The sequence below is a fragment of the Pan paniscus genome, chromosome 10, assembly GCF_029289425.2.
Source record: "Pan paniscus chromosome 10, NHGRI_mPanPan1-v2.0_pri, whole genome shotgun sequence".
In the NCBI taxonomy this organism is placed as follows: Eukaryota; Metazoa; Chordata; class Mammalia; order Primates; family Hominidae; genus Pan; species Pan paniscus.
In genome coordinates this window covers 117,176,390-117,195,359 of record NC_073259.2, presented here as the reverse complement: position 1 = coordinate 117,195,359, position 18,970 = coordinate 117,176,390, and the positions used below count along the sequence as shown (strand labels likewise).

The following is an 18,970-nucleotide window of genomic DNA, read 5'->3' as shown; positions in this document are numbered from 1 at the left end:
AGAATCAACCAAGATTCATGTAGTCACTCAACACCAAATAGAGCCTTCCCCTTCCTGCTGCACCAAACAGAAAGAACCAGGCAGGTGATAGTGATGGCGGCTTCTGCTGTGAGCATCTTCCTCCACTCATGGACAGAAAGGATTCACATTTGGTTCACAGCACCTGTCAGTCTTGGTCAGGTGTCAGAGCCACTCTCTAAGGATCGGCCAGCCCAGGCAGGACAGGCAGATCCCCCCATCAAGGACAGCTTCCCAGGCCTGCAGCCTAGAACTGCTTTGAGGGGGCAGAGGGGATGGTGCCCTGCAGGGGCAGGCATTTTTCCAAAGGGGAAAGTCTCTGGGCTTTCAGCAGCATGGACCAGGCTGAATTAACATCCTATCTGTTCCTGATCCAGTGAGGATGCTCCTAAGGACTCTGGGTGTGTTTGGGGGCCCAGGGAGACCATTTTTTAGGTTATTTCAACAGAGGATTATTTTTTTAATGCCCACATAGGGGTTGAAGAAGGGAAGAAAGGAAATGTTAGGGAGTGTTGCAGGGAAGAGGAAGTGATTCCTAATAAGTCACGACAAGTGTTTTTCTGTGTCATTGGCATGTGTGTGGCCTATGACAGCCACTGTGCTAAGAGCTTTACATGCAGGGTCCTGCTCCTTTCACAGGCGAGAAAACCGAGGCTCAGTCACTCTCTAAGCCCACACTTTGAGACCCACGTGGCCTCACTTTGGAGCCTGAGCTCCTAATTCTCACACTCTCCTGCTCTACATGCAGAATTTCTGTCCACAGACTCTAGAAAAGGTCCTAAGTGATGGTCACGGTCACTGCCTTGTTTTTTAGAGTTGTGGGCTTGTTTTTAAATCTGTATCCACTCTTTTTTATTTATTTATTTATTTTTTTCGAGACAGGGTCTTGCTTTGTCACCCAGGCTGGCCTTAAGTGATCCTCCCACTTTGGCCTCCCAAAGTGTTGGGATTACAGGCCTGAGCCAATGTGCCTGGCCTGTGTCCAGGCCACAAATAAATAAGCAATGTTTATTTGTCAATTAATAATTTATTAAGTTGACCAGACGCAGTGGCTCATGCCTATAATTCCAGCACTTTAGGAGGCCAAAGTGGGAGGATGGTTTGCGCCCAGCAGTTCAGGACCAGCCTGGGTAACATAGCAAGACCCTGTCTCAGAAAACAAATTAATTAATTAAATTGGGAAAAAAAAGTCCATCTATTATTGCTTTAAAAAAAAAAAGAAAGCAACAAAAGTACTTCTGTAGACTTTGGGTTCTTCTTGGAAAGACTTTTGGGGAGATAGCTATGTTCTGCCCAAATAAAGAAAAACTTTTAAAATTAAAATCTAATTACTGACTGGGTGCAGTGGCTCACGCCCGTAATCCCAGCACTTTGGGAGGCTGAGGGGGGCAGATCACTTGAGTTCAGGAGTTCGAGACCAGCCTGGCCAACATAGTGAAACCCTGTCTCTACTAAAAACACAAAAAATTAGCTGGGCGTGGTGGTGGGTGCCTGTAATCCCAGCTACTGGGGAGGCTGAGGTGGGAGAATCACTTGAACCCAGGAGGCGGAAGTTGCAATGAGCCAAGATCGTGCCATTGCACTCCAGCCTGGGAAACAAGAGTGAAACTCCGTCTAAAAAATAAAATAAAATAAAATAAAAAAGGTCCAAAAAAATTGGCCAGGTGTGGTGGCAGGCAGCAGTAATCCCAGCTACTAGGGAGGCTGAGGCAGGAGAATCACTTGAACCCGGGAGGTGGAGGTTGCAGTGAGCCGAGATCACACCACTGCACTGCGGCCTGGGCGACAGAGCAAAACTCCATAAGATCTAATTGCTAGAATCTCAGAATCAGGAAAAGCCACATCTAGAAGGCAGTTCAGAGAGGATACCTTCCGGGTTGGAGACAGACGTGAGGGAGAGCAAAAAGTAAAGAGCATCTGCACTGGGACTTTGAAGGTTGAATAGGAGCTCGCCAGGCTGCCGAGGGAGCAGGACATCTCAAGCAGAATTTACTCTTGGGGACTCTGCCAAAGTTCTTAAAGCAGGAGGAGCTGTGATTAGCAAATCGGCTATGTTGTGAAGGATGATCCTTTAAGATTTTTGCATCTGAAGAAGATACATGACAACTTTTAGCTGGCAGTGGAGGGAGGTCTACCCTCCCTGCGAACTGTAAGACTTGAAAAGGCACACCCCATGGTGTGATCCAAGAACTTCGCCTTCCCCTGCAACTGTGCTTGACGGCACTGGTGACACACCATGCTCCCTTACACCAGAGGAACAAATGTTCGGGGACAGCAAAATAATTGCAACTGTCATCTCTAGGAATCTAGGGAGTGAGTCTGCTCCCTGACACTCCCTGACTGCAAATACTAAGAACTTTATTCTTTTTTTTTTTTAGGCGAATTCTGGATCTATCACCCAGGCCAGAGTGCAGTGGCATGATCTTGGCTCACTGCAACCTCTGCCTCCCAGGCTGAAGCCATCCTCCTACCTCAGCCTCCAGAGTAGCTGGGACTACAGGCGTGTGCCACCATGCCCAGCTAATTTTTGGTTTTTTGGTTTTTTTTTTTTTCTGTAGAGACAGGATCTCACTTTGTTGCCCAGGCTGATCTTGAACTCCTGAGTAAGAGCTTTGTCCTAATAATTAATAATACCAATAATGCCTTCCATTATAAACATCTTGTTTACAAGTATCCCATTTCACACATGAGAATCCAATGTCCAGAGAGGTGGAGTGACTTGTTTGAAGTCACACAGCTTGGAGGTATACATGGCATTCGACCCTGGGCTACCTGACTCTAAAGCTAGATTTGTCATAGGCGGAGGTGACCAGGTCATTGATTCAATTGTTTAATAGGCTACCCTATTGGATTGGTGGAATCAGAGCCTGAAAAAGACACTCAAAGAGGGTCAGCAGTTTTCAAACTTACAACATGTCAGAGCATCCGGGTCTTCAGGGAATCCCAGCCAGTACTGGTAGAGTAAGCAAAAGATTACTACATCTCTGGTTTTGTGCCAAATCCCAAACCATTCCATCCTAGAGTTGAGTACGGGTGTACAGCATTCAAGGCCTCTGATTTTGGAACAACTTCAGGGAGCAAAACATATTTAAGAGAAGCCTGTACATTTCAGCTTCTCCCTCAGCCAGGAAATTACTCAAATGATTGAGTCTCCCAGGGCCCTCTGAGAGTATAGACCCAGAAAGATGCACATCCACAATGCCTGGTACACTGTAGGTGCTCAATTAATGCCTGTTGAGACAAACCAAACTTCTTTTTTCTTTCTTTTTTTTTATTTTTTATTTTTTTTGTGTGTGTAGAGACAAGGTCTCTCTCTGTCACCCAGGCTGGAGTCCAGTGGCACAATTGTAACTGACAGCAGCCTCGAACTCCTGGGATCAAGCAATCCTCCTGTTTTAGCCTCCCAAATAGCTGGGACTACAGGTGCACACCACGACATCTAGCTAATCTTTTTTATATTTTGTAGAGATAGGGTCTTTCTATGTTGCCCAGGCTGGTCTTGAACTCCTGTCCTCAAGCAATCTTCCCACCTCTTCCTCCCAAAGTTCTGGGATTACAGGCATAAGCCACCATGCCTGGTTCAGATCAAATTCTTGATGTGGTGAATCTGCCATCCCAAGCAAAACTGGCCTGAATGGTTCCAGATCGGCCCCTGCCTTGAAGGAAGGTAAGAGGAGCCGTTTTTCCACCTCCAATGGAAAACATGTTCCGCAGTCTAAAGGCCTATCAGTCTGATCTGTCTGGCTAGCCTCTCACTTGAATTATCCCTGCAGAAATTGCTGAAGTCCACTGTTCAGCTCTCCTAAGTTCTGGTCCTTGCCATCTTCACAGGTGGAATCTTATCCTTCTTCCCTTCTCCCCCTGCTGTGCTGTGAATTTGCCTTCTTCAGCCATTCACTCATTCATCAGCAGGTATTTCCTGAGCACCTGCCAGGTGTGGTACACGCTGCTGGAGACATGGAGCAAACAGGCAGGAATGGCCCAGCCCTGCCTTCGTGGGTTTATGATCTCACTGGGAAGCAAATAAAATCACAAACCTAAGGGCACAACCAGGAGAATCGCCATGAACTCATGATGGATCAGGTTTTGCACCAAAATGTAAGTCATTTTTGAGTGTGAAACCAAGAACCCTCTGGGCGACACAGTGCATTGGTTAGAGCACGAGATCTGGATTCAGGTTCTATTTCTGCTGTTCATTTCTTGTGTGACCTTGAACAAGTTTCCTCACCTCTCTGAGCTTGGGTTTTCTCATGTATACAATGATAAGGAAGTCTTCCTCATACAGTTTTGGAGTTTAAGTAAACTAATACAGATCAAGTCATTGATGAAAGAGTGTGCTACCATTCATGGTGCTCTCCATCATGTACCAAGCATTGCGCTAAGTGATTTATTTACCTAAGATCAAGTTCAAGCCACTGTTATATCTCACTTGGGCCACTGCGAAAGTCTCTTGACCTGTCTCTCTGGCCTGGTCTTGTCCCTCCAGTTCATCATGCACAGAGAAGCCAAAGCGATCTTGTAAAAATTCCACAGACATCGTTAGTGTCCAGATTATAATGTCTCTAAGAATATTTCCCACTGAAAGGAACCAGGACTCCTTGGAGAAATGGCTGATTCTAGGGCTGGGGCAGAAATGTACATGATGAGCTGAGATATCTTCTTGCCTGAAAACAAGGACCCTCCAGGGGCATGGGCTACCAAAGAGAGGCTGCAAACGGATGATGACTGCAGTGGATTGAAACACATCAAAATATCTTTAAAAACCATAAGGTCGTAACACCACTCAAAACAAAAACAACTCGTTGACACTTTTCATGGCTGCTAGGGCTACTCATTACTCTGAAAATAGACTTAGCCCCGCCCACACACAAAAAAAGGACATAATCAACCATGTACTCTGCCTTTCAGGGACTGTATTTCAGGGTAAGCAAATGCTTGAGGAAAGTCGTGTGGTAGAGAACAATGAGAGTTGGGCCGGGCACAGTGGCTCATGCCTGTAATGCCAGCTCTTTGGAAGGCCAAGGCGGGAGTATCGTTTGAGCTCAGGTTTGAGACCAGCCTGGGCAACATAGTGAAACCTCATCTCTATCAAAAATACATAAAATTAGCCAGGCATGGTGGCGAGCGCCTGTGGTCCCAGCTACTCAAGAGGCTGAGGCAGGAGGATTGCTTGAACCTGACAAGTTGAGGTTGCAGTGAGCCAAGATTGTGCCACTGCACTCTAGCCTGGATGACAGAGAGAGACCCTGTCTCAAAACAAACAAACAAACAAAACCAGAAACAACAACAACAACAAAAAACAACAAGAGCTAATAAGCACAGAAAGATTGATGGAAGTAGAAAATCACTATAGTAATGAAACAATAATCTGGGCTTTGCTCATCAGCAGGCAGTAAAGTCATTCAGCAAGAGGGTGATAGGGAACTTTACGACGGAGGTCAGACTGATACCCTAAACTCACTAATGAACCAAAATCACTAAAAGTGGGATAACTGAACTTTATGTTCTTGACGTGATGCAAGAGAAAACAGAAAAACACCTTCAACGTATTCCTGCCAAGGATCTGCACCTGAATTGATTCAAGCCTCTTGACCTAGTACTTATTTATAGGTATAGAAGAACATGTTAGATGACACTTGGAAGATGCAATCAGCCAAATCCAGAATATGGAAAATTCTACGGGACAAATGACCCAGTTTCAATAAGTAACTGGCATTTAATAAAGGGAGTTGCTGATTATTACAGATGAGGAGACTTAAGAGAACCCCTGTGGGTCCTGATTTGAATAAAACCATTCAAAGACATCTTTGAGCCACCTGGAGGACAGTCAGCATGAACTAGGTACTAGATTAAGGAATTATCATTCATTCTGTTAGATATAATTATGGCAATGGTTTAAAAAAAAAACTTGTGTCTTTTAGAAATGTGTGCTAAAGTATTACGGGCAAAACAGTGTGATATCTGGCTGTGAGAACTGCTTGAAAATACTCTGGGGGCCAGATGCAGTGGCTCACATCTATAATCCCAGCACTTTGGGAGGCCAAGGCAGGAGGATCGCTTGAGCCCAGGAGTTCAAGACCAGCCCGAGCAACATGGCAAACTCTGTTACCTAAAAAAAAAAAAAAAAAAAATTAGCCAGGCGTGGTGGCGTGTCCCTGTAGTCCCAGCTACTCTGGAGGCTGAGATGGGAGCCCAGGGTAGTAGAGGCTGCAGTGAGCCAAGACTGTGCCACTGCACTCCAGCCTGGGCAACAGAGTGAGACCCTGTCTCTTTTCTTTTTTTTGAGACAGGGTCTCACTCTGTCACCCAGGCTGGAGTGTAGTGGCACAATCTTGGCTCAATGCAACCTCTGCCTCCCAGGTTCAAAAGATTCTCCTGCCTCAGCCTCCTGAGTAGTTGGGATTACAGGTGCATGCCACCAGGCCTGGCTAATTTTTGTATTTTTTGTAGAGATGGGCGTTTTTCCATGTTGGCCAGGCTGGTCTTAAACTCCTGGCCTCAAGTGATCTGCCCGCCTCGGCCTCCCAAAGTGCTGGAATTACAGATGTGAGCCACCACGCCCGGCCTAAGACCCTGTCTCTTAAAACAAACAAATAAACAAACAAACAAACAAAACTCTGGAGCTCTAATTAATGATATGCATGTTGAAGTATTCAAGGATAAAGACACTGATATCTGCAATTTACAGGTGACAAATATAGAAAAATGGTAATGGCAGAATCTAATCAGGGGTATATGGGCACCCACTGTAAAATTCTTTCAACTTGTATGTTTAAAATTTTTCTTTTTTTTTTTTTTTTTGAGATGGAGTCTCGCTCTGTCGCCCAGGCTGGAGTGCAGTGGTGCGATCTCGGCTCACTGCAAGCTCTGCCTCCCGGGTTCACGCCATTCTCCTGCCTCAACCTCCTGAGTAGCTGGGACTACAGGCACCTGCCACCACGCCTGGCTAATTTTTTGTATTTTTCGTAGAGACGGGGTTTCACCATGTTAGCCAGGATGGTCTCGATCTCCTGACCTCGTGATCCGCCCACCTTGGCCCCCAAAGTGCTGGGATTACAGGCGTGAGCCACTGCACCCAGCTTAAATTTTTTTATAATAAAATGTTGGGGGAATAATATAGGGAAAATGGGTATAGGAAGATGAAACTAGAAGGGCAGAAAGGCAATGGTTATTGAAGCTGGCTGATGAATGCATTGGGGGACCACTGTGCTATTTACTCTGCTTCTGAAGGTGTTAAAAAAAAACAGGTCAACTTTTTTTCCTATACCAAAAAGTTAAAAAGTTCATAAAATACAATGCAAGTACCCACCAGCTGACTGAAACCTGAATATTAATAGCTAATACTTATGAGTACTAATTTGTGCTAGGCTCCGTATTCAGCATCTTTTTTTTTTTTTTTTTTTTTGAGACAATATCTGACTCTGTCGCCTAGGCTGGAGTGCAGTGGCACAATCATAGCTCATTGCAGCCTTGAATTCCTGGGCTGGAGCAATCCCCCTCCTCGGCCTCCCAAAGCACTGGGATTACAGGCATGTGCCACCACGCCCAGCGAAATTTTTTATATTTTATACAGACAGGGACTCAAGCAATCCTCCCGCCTTGGCCTCCCAAAGCACTGGGATTACAGGCATGAACCACCATACCTGGCCTATATGAAGCATTTTATAATCATTGTCTCATTCCATCTTGTGAGACCAGTAGCAGGGGAAGCCTTGTTTTATTGATGAGGAAGTTCCGGGTTCGAGAAGTTGAAGTGACACAAAGTCACTCACCCGGGTAGTAAGCAGATGAACTGAATTTCACCTTTTCAATGATTGCTCACTGCACCCCTTTCCATGGTCTACATGGCCCTGGCAAACCGGCCTCTGCCACACTGACCCCTCTACGTTCCTCTGCACATGCTGCCTGGAATGTTCTGGAATGTTCTTCCCCTCCCTGCCCCCACTTCTGTCCTTTGCATGGTTATCTCTTGCTCTTTTTCTGATGGCTGGCTTCAGTGTCCCCACCTCAAACCCACCCTGATACTCAGTGGTCTTATTCTGTAGGACATGTGCCATTCATCACGTGCTGACCTGACTCTGTGCATTCACCAATGAGTTTATGCCTCTTCTCCACTGGAATAGAAGCTTCCTAAGGGCAAGGAGTGGCTCTGTCTTGCTCTGGGCTCTCCAGCACAGTGCCTAGCACACAGAAGCGTCAGGGTCAGTGAACACTTGCTGGAGGCCTGCACCCAGCTCAGGTGTGTCTGTGCCACCCCCACCCCTGCTGCCTACCTGGGGAATCCTCCTGCTCCACTGAGTCCTTGGGGCTGGGAGTGTCCAGGTGAGGCCCTGGGCACAGGCATCTGCACGGCTGTTGAACCCCTGCTGGCTGCTCCCTCATACTGCTGTATCAGGGGCCACCAGAGAGACGCCATGGAACACCATGCTCTTGCTCTATGCCTCACAGTTCCCTGACCTCTTCCTCCTGGCACTCATCATAGGTTGTAGTTATGTGGGTCATTATTACACATCTACCAGTGTCCCCCACTAGAAGGTAAGATCTGTGAGAGCAGGCAAGGCTTAAAACCCAGAGGGGCACAGATTTATCATCAATTTCTGACTTCATCTCCCCCGACCCCTTCCCCAGTCTATTTGCAACTCTGAAAATAGGGTTCTTTTGTAACTCCAGTATAGATACACTAGGAGGCATATAGTAGTCCCTCAAGGAACCCATAAAAGCATGTTGAATAAGAATGAAAGCTGGCAGGCGTGGTCTCTCATGCCTGTAATCCCAGCACTTTGGGAGGCCTAGGCGGGCAGATCACTTGAGGTGAGGAGTTCGAGACCAGCCTGGCCAACATGGTGAAACCCTGTTTCTACTAAAAATACAAAAATTAGCCGAGTGTGGTGATATGCACCTGTGGTCCCAGCTACTTGGGAGGCTGAGGCAGGAGAATCGCTAGAACCTGGGAGGTGGAGGTTGCAGTTAGCTGAGATCACGCCACTGCACCCCAGCCTGGGCAACAGAGCAAGACTATGTCTCAAAAAAATAAAAAAGAAAGCTGATGTTTGTTGAGCACCTCCTACACACTGAGTCTTATGCTGTGCACTTTGTGTGTGTTATCTCTTTAAATGTTCACAAAAATGATAAGATGAGGCACAGAGAGAAAGTCTGTTGTTCAGAGTCACATCAGTGAGTGGCAGAGCTGGGCCCCGCGCTGGGCCCTCCAGCTCCAGGTGTGCACGTGTGTGGCACACGTGTGTGGGTGTGTTTTCTTCATCCCTTCCCCTACACCCACCATTGCCTCACTCCAAGGCTGAGCTAGTGCAACAGCCTGTTAGCAGATCTCACTGAATCAATTCTACTTTCTCCCTGTTCAAATTCATCCAGAACCCTGGGAGACAGTGCTCTATTTACACACACACACATACACACACACATGCACACACACACACATGCACACACACACCCCTTGCACCCTGCTCAAGAGATCGAGCCTGTGAACCTCATCCACTCCATGGTCCTGCCTCCCAGGATCCTGCAAGGAGATGAGGAAGGCATGGAATGAAACGGTTCCATGTTTTGCAAGAGGTGGCTATGAATACCAATCCTGAAAGATGGTCCCCACCCTTGCCAAAAAATAACATTTCTAGGGCCAAATCCGAATGTCACATCTTGGAGAGTCCCACTGCATTTAGCATAGTAAAGGCTCTGAGAAGTCCTGCTGTAAACCACAGGCAGCCTGGTGTTTCCCAAACTGATTGGCCCTGGAGGCCTGTTTCCACCTTGCATGGGCAGCTCTCCATATCAGAAGAGCTCCAAAAGCCTCACTTTGTGGGGAGTATGGAAATAAAAGACCGAAGCCTTCCTTATAACACAGCAGAGAAAGCCTTCTAGGTCAGTTGGGAGGGGCATGTCCAACAACTGATTATTCTATAATAGCTAGTATTGAAGTCTGCAGCTGATTTGCTTCTAAATAGAAAGGAGAGTGTGTTCAAGTTGTCCTCTGATATCACCTTCACTCATTATTTAATTTAAAAATATGGAGCTTAATTAGTTCAACAGGAGTGGTGGAAAATCCTTTAATCCTTTTTTTTTTCTTCTGAGATGGAGTCTCGCTCTGTCGCCCAGGCTAGAGTGCAGTGGCGCGATCTCAGCTTGCTGCAACGTCTGCTTCCCAGGTTCAAGCGATTCTCCTGCCTCAGCCTCCCAGGTAGCTGGGATTACAGGTGCACCACCATAACTGGCTAATTTTTGTATTTTTAGTAGAGACAGGGTTTTGCCATGTTGGTCAGGCTGGCCTTGAACTCCTGACCTCAAGTGATCTGCCTGCCTCAGCCTCCCAAAGTGCTGGGATTATAGGCGTGAGCCACCCAGCCCTGTCTCAAAATCATCTTTTTTTTTTAGAGACAGAGTCTTGCTCTGTTGCCCAGGCTGGAGTGCGGTGACACCATCTCGGTTCACGGCAAGCTCCACCTCCTGTGTTCAAGTGATTCTCCTACCTCAGCCTCCCAAGTCACTGGGATTACAGGCACTAGCCACCACACCCAGCTAATTTTTGTATTTTTAGTAGAGAAAGGGTTTCACCATGTTGGCCAGGCTGGTCTCAAACTCCTGACCTCAAGTGATCTAGCTCCTCAGCCTCCCAAAGTGCTGGGATTACAGGCGTGAGCCACTGTGTCTGGCCTGAAGAGACCTCTTCTATGTGTAGTCGTTTTCTGGGGCCCCAGCATGGGTCAGAGTATGAGCCCAGAGAGCAGGACTTCTGGAGTACAGCAGACCTGGGTGGAGGCTTTGCCATTTGTTATCTGATTGGCCTGAGCCCATCATGGAAATTATCTGAACCTTGGTTTCCTGGCCTGTGGAATGGAATAAATAAAATCTCCTTCCTAGGATTGTCCTCAAAATTATGTGAGATCCCATAATTATTATGGCATACCTGGGGTATGCCACCTACCCAATAATCAATACCTTGGTTTCTCTGCTGTGCCCAGCCTGGATTCTCTGATACAAGGATCCCTGGATTCCTGAAATAAATGAACACGGTCTATCTTCCTAGAAAATCACCTTACTCTACGGTCATAAATTTACTATTATCACTACAAACAGAGAGATCTATTAGGATAGGATGTGAAATGTGCATACATTTTTCCAATCAAATGCAATATTTCTAACTCTGTTTCCTGGTTTCCCTGGGTACAGGTGAACTCTACTTTGAAGTAACAAGTCACTGAATCACAAATTCAGAGGAAGCATGAGAACAAGGTATTCCAGGCCGGGTGCAGTGGCTCATGCCCATAATCCCAGCACTTTGGGAGGCCAAGGTGAGCAGATCACTTGAGGTCAGGAGTTCGAGACCAGCCTGGCCAACATGGCAAAACCCCATCTCTACTAAAAATACAAAAATTAGCTGGGCGTGGTAGTGCTTGCCTGCAATCCCAGCTACTCGGGAGACTGAGACTGAGGAATTGCTTGAACCTGGGAGGCAGGGGTTGCAGTGGGCTGAGATTGTGCCATCGCACTCCAGCCTGGGTGACAGGACGAGACTCTGTCTCAAAAAAAAAAAAAAAAGAACAAGGTCAAACTTTCTACTGGGATAAGACTTCAAGGAAACCTGCATTTCAAAAGATTAAAATATTTCCCCATGAAGATTGGGTATCTCATGTAACGTAATACTCAAATTTCTGTCTCAGACCTAAAGGTGTTGAAAGTATGAGCAAGTTTACACAACACCTGAGCAGGAGCAAATAAAACTCTTAAGAGCTTCTGAAAGAAAGTTACAGATTAGAGATATTTTCATCTCTAAATCACATGAATTAGGATTGGCTGGGTCTTTCCACTTAAAACTTGGAGAAGTCATAAAAAGAAATCTTGTAAAGAACTCCATGTCACTATTAGCAGAAACATGCAATTTATAAAATGATATCTTTGGCCAGGCGCGGTGGCTCATGCCTGTAATCCCAGCACTCTGGGAGGCCGAGGCGGGCGGATCACTTGAGGTCAGGAGATCGAGACCATCCTGGCTAACACAGTGAAACCCTGTCTCTACTAAAAATACAAAAAAAAATTAGCCGGGCGTGGTGGTGGGTGCCTGTAGTCCCAGCTACTTGGGAGGCTGAGGCAGGAGAATGGCGTGAACCCAGGAGGCGGAGCTTGCAGTGAGCACTCCATCTCAAATAATAATAATAATAATAATAATATCTTCACCTTTCAGTTTTTAAATTGCAAGTCCCATGTCCCGGGAATTCCCCGGTCCTGGGCAAATTGGGATGGTTGGTCACCCAACCTATATGGATGCCCATTGATATTAAAAAATAAAAGTAATCACAATAGACATGAGGGAGATAGTTGTGTACAGTGTGAGTGTACAGAATAAAAGGTCTGGGGGGTTTATACCAAAATGTGCACAGTGGCTACCTGGAGGAGGAGGGTTAGACAGGAATAACAGAGCAAGGAGACTTTTGCACGGTGCTGAGTGACTTTTTAACTTGCATATTATTTTGGAATGCATTTTTTCAACATTTAAAGAAAGTCATGTCTTCCTAGAAATATAGGATATAGGACCACTACAAACGCTTTACTCTTAGTCTCCTTTTTTTCTTTTTCTTTTCTTTTTTTTTTTTTTTGAGACAGAGTCTTGCTCTGTCAGTCAGGCTGGAATGCAGTGGCGCAATTTTAGCTCACTGCAACCCCCACCTCCTGGGTTCAAGCGATTCTCCTGCCTCAGCCTCCCAAGTAGCTGGGATTACAGGTGCCCATCACCACATCTGGCTAATTTTTATATGTTTAGTACAGATGGGGTTTCGCCATGTTGGCCAGGCTGGTCTCGAACTCCTGACCTCAAGTGATCCACCTGCCTCTGCCTCCCAAAGTGCTGGGTGGCATGAGCCACCGCGCCCAGCCTTAGTCTGCTTTAAAAAAAAAAAAAAAAAGAACAACCATTTGAGGAAACAGAAACAGAATACTATTCCTTAAGACAGTAGCTTTGGAGGCAAAAAACAAAAAACAGAATTGTTTATAAAACGTTGTGGAACTTATATGGGAGCATGTCCAGGGATCCACACCACCATTTATAGAAGCAAAGAAAGGCCCTTCTCTTTCATCTGCGTTACATTTCGAGCTCTTCTGATCAGCTTCCTTCAAACATGACGGGAGTCGTTTTTCCCCGGGGACCCCAAGTGCATGCCTTCAGACAGGGTCTGCTCTCACTATACATTGGGTTCGAATTTACCTGGACGTTGGCAGAATGGTCCGGACCCCGGGGAGGGGCGAGCTGACTTACCACTTTATTCCTGCTGCTTTTCTCTTGCCATGTCCTCCCCACCGTGCATTCAGGGTTACATTTTCCAGGTTCCTTGTTTGCTGAGGGCCTGAATCTAAGCCTGCTAGCTGCTTACTCTGGGGACTGCAAATGTCACTTTTAGATTAATCGGCCCCTGCTGTTTAAAAATATCCCTGGAGCACTTAACCTTCAAAGCAGCAACAACCCGGGGCAAAGATGAGAAAGATCCCACGTCAAACCACTTGTGCAGCCCTGGCTACTCCTGGGAGAGTTCTGCTATCTGCCTTTTAATCCCGTAACTCGCTTTATTTCATAATTCTTAGCTGTTGAAGCCATGAGGCATCTGAAGTCCATGTTGTCGTAAGCAGTAGGCAGAAAGTCATCTGGGCCCTCCTGTGACATGCTGAAAATTAACTGCCTACAGGTGTTGGTCATTTGAGAAACAAGCCCCCATTGAAAACCGTGAATGGGACGGTGATCGCTATCAGGTCACCTGGCTTCTCTCCCCTGAAAAGATTTGGCGAAACCCTCTCAAATCACGCCACTTAATGGAATGTTTCCAATTTCTTGTGACTTGGGGATAAAAGAAAAAAACAGCTCCATTGCCACATTCTCATTCAGGGTCGACTGGCTCTTGCTAGGGTTGAGCACAGAAGAGGAAATTCAGCACACGCTGCAGTTACATAGTGTTCTGCAACGTGGGGAGGGCTGGCATGTGGGACAAAGGTCGCCTCCAAGGCCCAGCTGGAGAAGCCCAGCCAACTAGGCAGCAGGAAAGTGGAGACCACATAGGAGCACATTGTGCTCAGGCAACAGGGAAGGTGGAACCCACTTCCTGCCAACAATGATGGCCTTACTAAACAGCAAGTGGAGAAACTGGCGAGAGCGCTGAGCACGGGATCTGTGCAAAAGGGTTTAAATGGAAATTGCTGCTGGGGCTGGTGCAGCCTGTTCACAGCTACTTCGTTTCTGGGCTTATTTTGCAATAAGGAACAGTCATTGAATATTGGACTTCTTGGGATTTTCTCCACTGGACTTGGAAGCATGTGCTCTGGAAACCTCAGCGTTATCAGTTGTAACCCCACAGCACCAGGTACATGTTACAGGAACCGGGGGTGAAGGAATGCAGGTCAAATGCCTGCACAATGCCCGGCCCGTGTCATATGTTCTCTAGCCACAGTAGCCCTTGTGATGGCTCTTAGTCTATTTATTAAGACAATGAAAGAGGTGACTCTCAAACAAACCTATGTTTCCAGGGAGAGCCATCTGTGATTCAAGGACATTTTTGTAAAATTCCATTGAAAAAAATTCTTAGACTTCTAACTTCATGAAAAAAAAATTCTTTCCCAGTGATTCCAAATAATCATGATCTAGGCAGGGTGTTGACAGTGGCAGGACTATTAGGCTTTGAAATCAAGCTGATGTGGGTTTGAATCCTCCCTCCATTAGCCATGACTTTGAGCAAATGGCTGAGCTTCAGTGTCCTCATCAACTACTTCACCATATGGGTGAGAAAATGAAATGATTTATATTGAGTTTCTGGCACAGGGGCTTGCTCATGACAAGCACTTAATATCTTTCTAATGAAATTGATTACTTTCAAAAAGACTAGACATACCTACACATACAGGTGAAGAACTCTGCGGTGATTCAGTTCTCCCTAGACACTATCTCTTTAAGACACAGGTATTTTCCAGAATATAATTGGAAGGCTTGAAACCAAAGTTATTCATAAACTCTTTCCATCAAACACAAGAACGGTAATAGAAATATATTTCTTCAAACAGCTGTTAGTTTCAGAAAGTCACAGGTATCAAGTTACATTTTTTGTTTTGTTTTGTTTTAGAAATAGGATCTTGCTCTGTTGCCCAGGCTGGATGGAGTGCAGTGGCATGATCATAGCTCACTGTAGCCTCGAACTCCTGGGCTCAAATGATCCTCCTGCCTCAGCTTCCCAAGTAGCTAGAACTACAGGCACACACCGCCCCTGGCTAATTAAAAAAAAAAAATTTTTTTTTTTTAGAGACAAGGTCTCATTATGTTGCCCAAGTTGGTCTTGAACTTCTGGCCTAAAGCGATCTTCTCGCCTTGCTTCCTAAAGCACTGGGATTACAGGTGTGAGCCACTGTACCTGGCCCCCAAAAAATTATTAAGTGACCACACGGTCTAACAAAACAAGGCACCTGGAAAGAAATCACCAGTCCTGCTGCAAACCGGACCCTCTGGGAGAATTCAGATGCCTTCCCCCACCAATTAAATCAGAATTTCCAGGGATGGGGTCTGGCTTTTGCATGTTTTAGCTTCTCTAGGCTGGAGGAGCACTAGCTTCTTGTTGGAAGGCTCCCTACCTTCCTCTCCCACACCCTCACTCCAAACATCATTAAGAGAGACAAAAGAACATGCTATATACACAACTAACAAGCAGAGAACAAAAATTATTGATCTCCTGGTCTGCTCCGCTCACCAATATTTATATTTCCAAGCATATTTCAAAAACTTAAAAACTGGTTCCCTAGCCTGGGCAACTTAGCAAGACCCCATTTCTATTAAAAACTTAGCCAGGTATGGTGGTGCATACCAGTGGTCCCAGCTGCTCAGGAGGCTGAGGCAGGAGGATCACCTGAACCCAGGAAGTTGAGGCTGCAGTGAGCCATAACTGAGTCACTGTACTCCATCTTAAGAAACAGAGTGAGACTCTATCTCAAAAAAAAGAAAAAAAAAATTGGTTCCCATTGACTTAAACTACAAAGGAACTTCCTGTTGTCAGACCCAAATTACAGTGTCAGAAGGACTCTAAGCAAGGAGGCCATCTCCAGCAGAAGAATGTTCTAGCTTTCCTCAGCTTGAGTCAGCACAAGTCAGCATGTGAGGTCTTTTCAAAGTAACCCAGAGCACCTCCCTGCAACCTGTTTTTCCTTGTAAATCTTGAAGGTTTGGCAAGGATGAAAAGCCAACACCACACGCATACGCCAAAAAGTTTGCTTCTCCACCAAACATATTTGCTAAGACTTTTATATGAGAAGCAAACTGAAGCAGAAAGTGAATTTGAACGAAGAGATGTATTATCTAATAATGCAAGCATACTAGCAACATGCTAAATTCTATCTTTAAAAAATGCAAACAATTTATAGTCCCTGACCTTGCCCTGCTGGACGTAGATCAAAAGCAGGCAGTGACTTTCACACAATTAATTATTTTATAACTGGACGTTTCCAGTACAACATTTGCTAATAACTGACTTCCTTGTGTTACCAATTCCAAAAGCTGTTAGAGATCTCCCTAACTCACCTGAAAAGGGAGGAAACAGGAATCATTAGGCCAGGTTCTCAGAAGCCTCCCAAACCTTGCCACGTGGAACCATCCAGCTCCACATCCAGCATGTGGGTCCTGCCTTTGCAGAGGCAGGCTCCTCAGTGTTGAATGCTCTTGTTCCTCTTTGTGGCCTGGAAAGTTCAATATCCACTCAGACATTCTCTCCACTGGGAAATGTCTTCTTTCCTGGGCTGACCCAGCCGTTGCTGCCTTTTTGTTCCCACCGCACTGACAGTGAGTACACACAGGGGTCTGCAGACTGTGGTTCCAGATGCCTGTTTTCCAATAGCTCCCAAGCTAGGAGTGGTTTTTACATTTGTTAAATGCTTAGGAAAAAAAAAAAAGATTTCGTGACACATGAAAATCATATTAAAATCTAATTTCAGTGTCCATAAATAATAAAGTTTTATTGGAACACAGCCTCGCCCGTTCCTGTACGTTTTGCCCACGGCCGCTTTCTCTGCAGTGAGTTGTTGAGCAGTTCCCACGGAGAACGGGTAACTGCAAACCCTCAAATATTTACCATCTGACCCTTCACAGAAAGTTTGCCAACCGCTGACCTAAAAGGCTAAGACTGCCTTTTATGCATCTTTGCATACTGAGTGCAGGAATATAGCAGACTTGACACATGAAAAAAGCAACTACCACATAGCTAAGAGTTCATCAAAATGAGTTGCCTGGTTTTTGTTTTTTTTTTTTTTTTGAGACGGAGTTTTGCTCTTATGCTCTTGTTGCCCAGTCTGGAGTGCAATGGTGCGATCGCCCGGGTTCAAGTGATTCTCCTGCCTCAGCCTCCCAAGTAGCTGGGATTACAGGCATGTGCCACCACGCCTGGCTAATTTTGTATTTTTAGTGGAGACAGGGTTTCTCCATGCTGGTCAGGCTGGTCTTGAACTCCCGACCTCAGGTGATCCACCCACCTCGGCCACCCAAAGTGCTGGGATTACAGGCGTGAGCCCCCACACCTGGCTGAGTTGCCTAGTTTCTAAAGAATCAGTAATTAAATTTTTGGAGGGTCATGGACCCAGAAGCTGCTCTGTGTACTGTTTAAAGTGTCACCACATGACTAAAGTTCAATATATACACATATATATTGAATATATATAGATATACATACATATATAGTATACATACATATATATTGAACTTATATACATATATATTCAATATACGTATATTGAACTTTTGTATATATTATATAGAAATGTATGTACATATATTTAAAATATACATTTTATATTTTAAAATATAAAATAATTGTGTTTTGAATTATTCCTGGAAACTTGGAGCTCACTGCTCCCCCTACCGGCAGTGCTGCACCGGGAGAGAGAGAAGTGTGAAAAGCTAACTGGTGTAGCACAATTATCCCTTCACTTCTCCCTTGGCTAAGGGAGTCCACTGTTGTTTAGAGGAAGATCCCAAAGTTACCAGAGGGCAAATCGACCATGCATCCTCCTCCCGTGAAAGCCAGCTTGCTGACCACAAAATGTAGAATGATAAACCCTTCCCTACATAGATAAGGAAAGGAAGCAATATTTTCAAGCAAACTCTGGTCTCCCTCCCTGCCCTTTTAAGAAATGCATTTGCTAGTCTCGAGGTTCTGGCGGGATGCATTCTTTCTTGCCCATTTAGTTAAAAGTTTCTCTACTAAAAGTACAAAAATTAGCCGGGCGTGGTAGTGCATGCTCGTAATCCCAGCTACTTGGGAGGCTGAGGTGGGAGGATTGCTTGACCCCTGGAGGCAGAGGTTGCAGTGAGCCGAGATCGCGCCACTGTACTTCAGCCTGAGCGACAGAGTGAGACTCTCTCTCAAAAAAAAAAAAAAAAAAAAAAAAGGAAAAGAAAAAGAAAGAAAGAAAAAAACAACACAATTGTGGCTTCTTTGTTGGAACACTGGGGGATCCCACAGATCATCCTGACAGCTCCCACTACCTGAGCCTGGGCTGCGGACCAGTGCGTCATCAGGGAGTCTTCCTGGAGCCCTGGCCTCACTTCCGAGTTCCAGATGTCTCGGAGTCTAGAAACACTGGCTGAGCGGGGGATGCAGGCGGCTCCCCTCCAACGTCACAGGGCTTGGCAGAACGTAGCCACGACGGGCACGCCATGTTCCCCGAAGAAATGCCTTCCTCAGGCCGTTAGTTACCCCTCTGGGGTCTCAGCTGGCAGCCGGTGCTCCACGGTTCTCGGAGTTGGGGCGCTGCTCCAGGCCGGGGGTTGGGCCCAGCGCTCACCGCAGCCAGGGGAGGGTTGGGCCGTTCCACTGAGCGGCAGGGCGGGGAGGAGGGGCAAGGGCGGCCCCTCCTGCAGACGGTGGTTGCTATGGGAACCCTGGGAGGCGCCAAGGGAAAGGGCAGCCCAAGGACGTCCATGGATGCC

At 46.0% G+C, this 18,970-nt stretch overlaps 1 protein-coding gene across 6 annotated transcripts in view; it reads right to left on the bottom strand.

Moving 5' to 3' along the window:
• ACACB (acetyl-CoA carboxylase beta) overlaps window positions 1-18,946 on the bottom strand; it is a 158,591-nt gene extending 139,645 nt beyond the window's left edge. For 3 of the 6 annotated variants that reach the window (XM_055096087.3, XM_034934423.3, XM_055096089.2), the window contains exon 1: window positions 16,571-17,623. The gene's annotated coding sequence lies outside the window, so the exon portion shown is untranslated. Of the gene's footprint in view, window positions 1-16,570; window positions 17,662-18,526 lie in introns of those variants that run through there. The other 3 variants (XM_055096088.2, XR_008620492.2, XR_008620491.2) reach the window with 3 other exon arrangements.
• Between the last annotated feature and the right edge of the window lie 24 nt (window positions 18,947-18,970).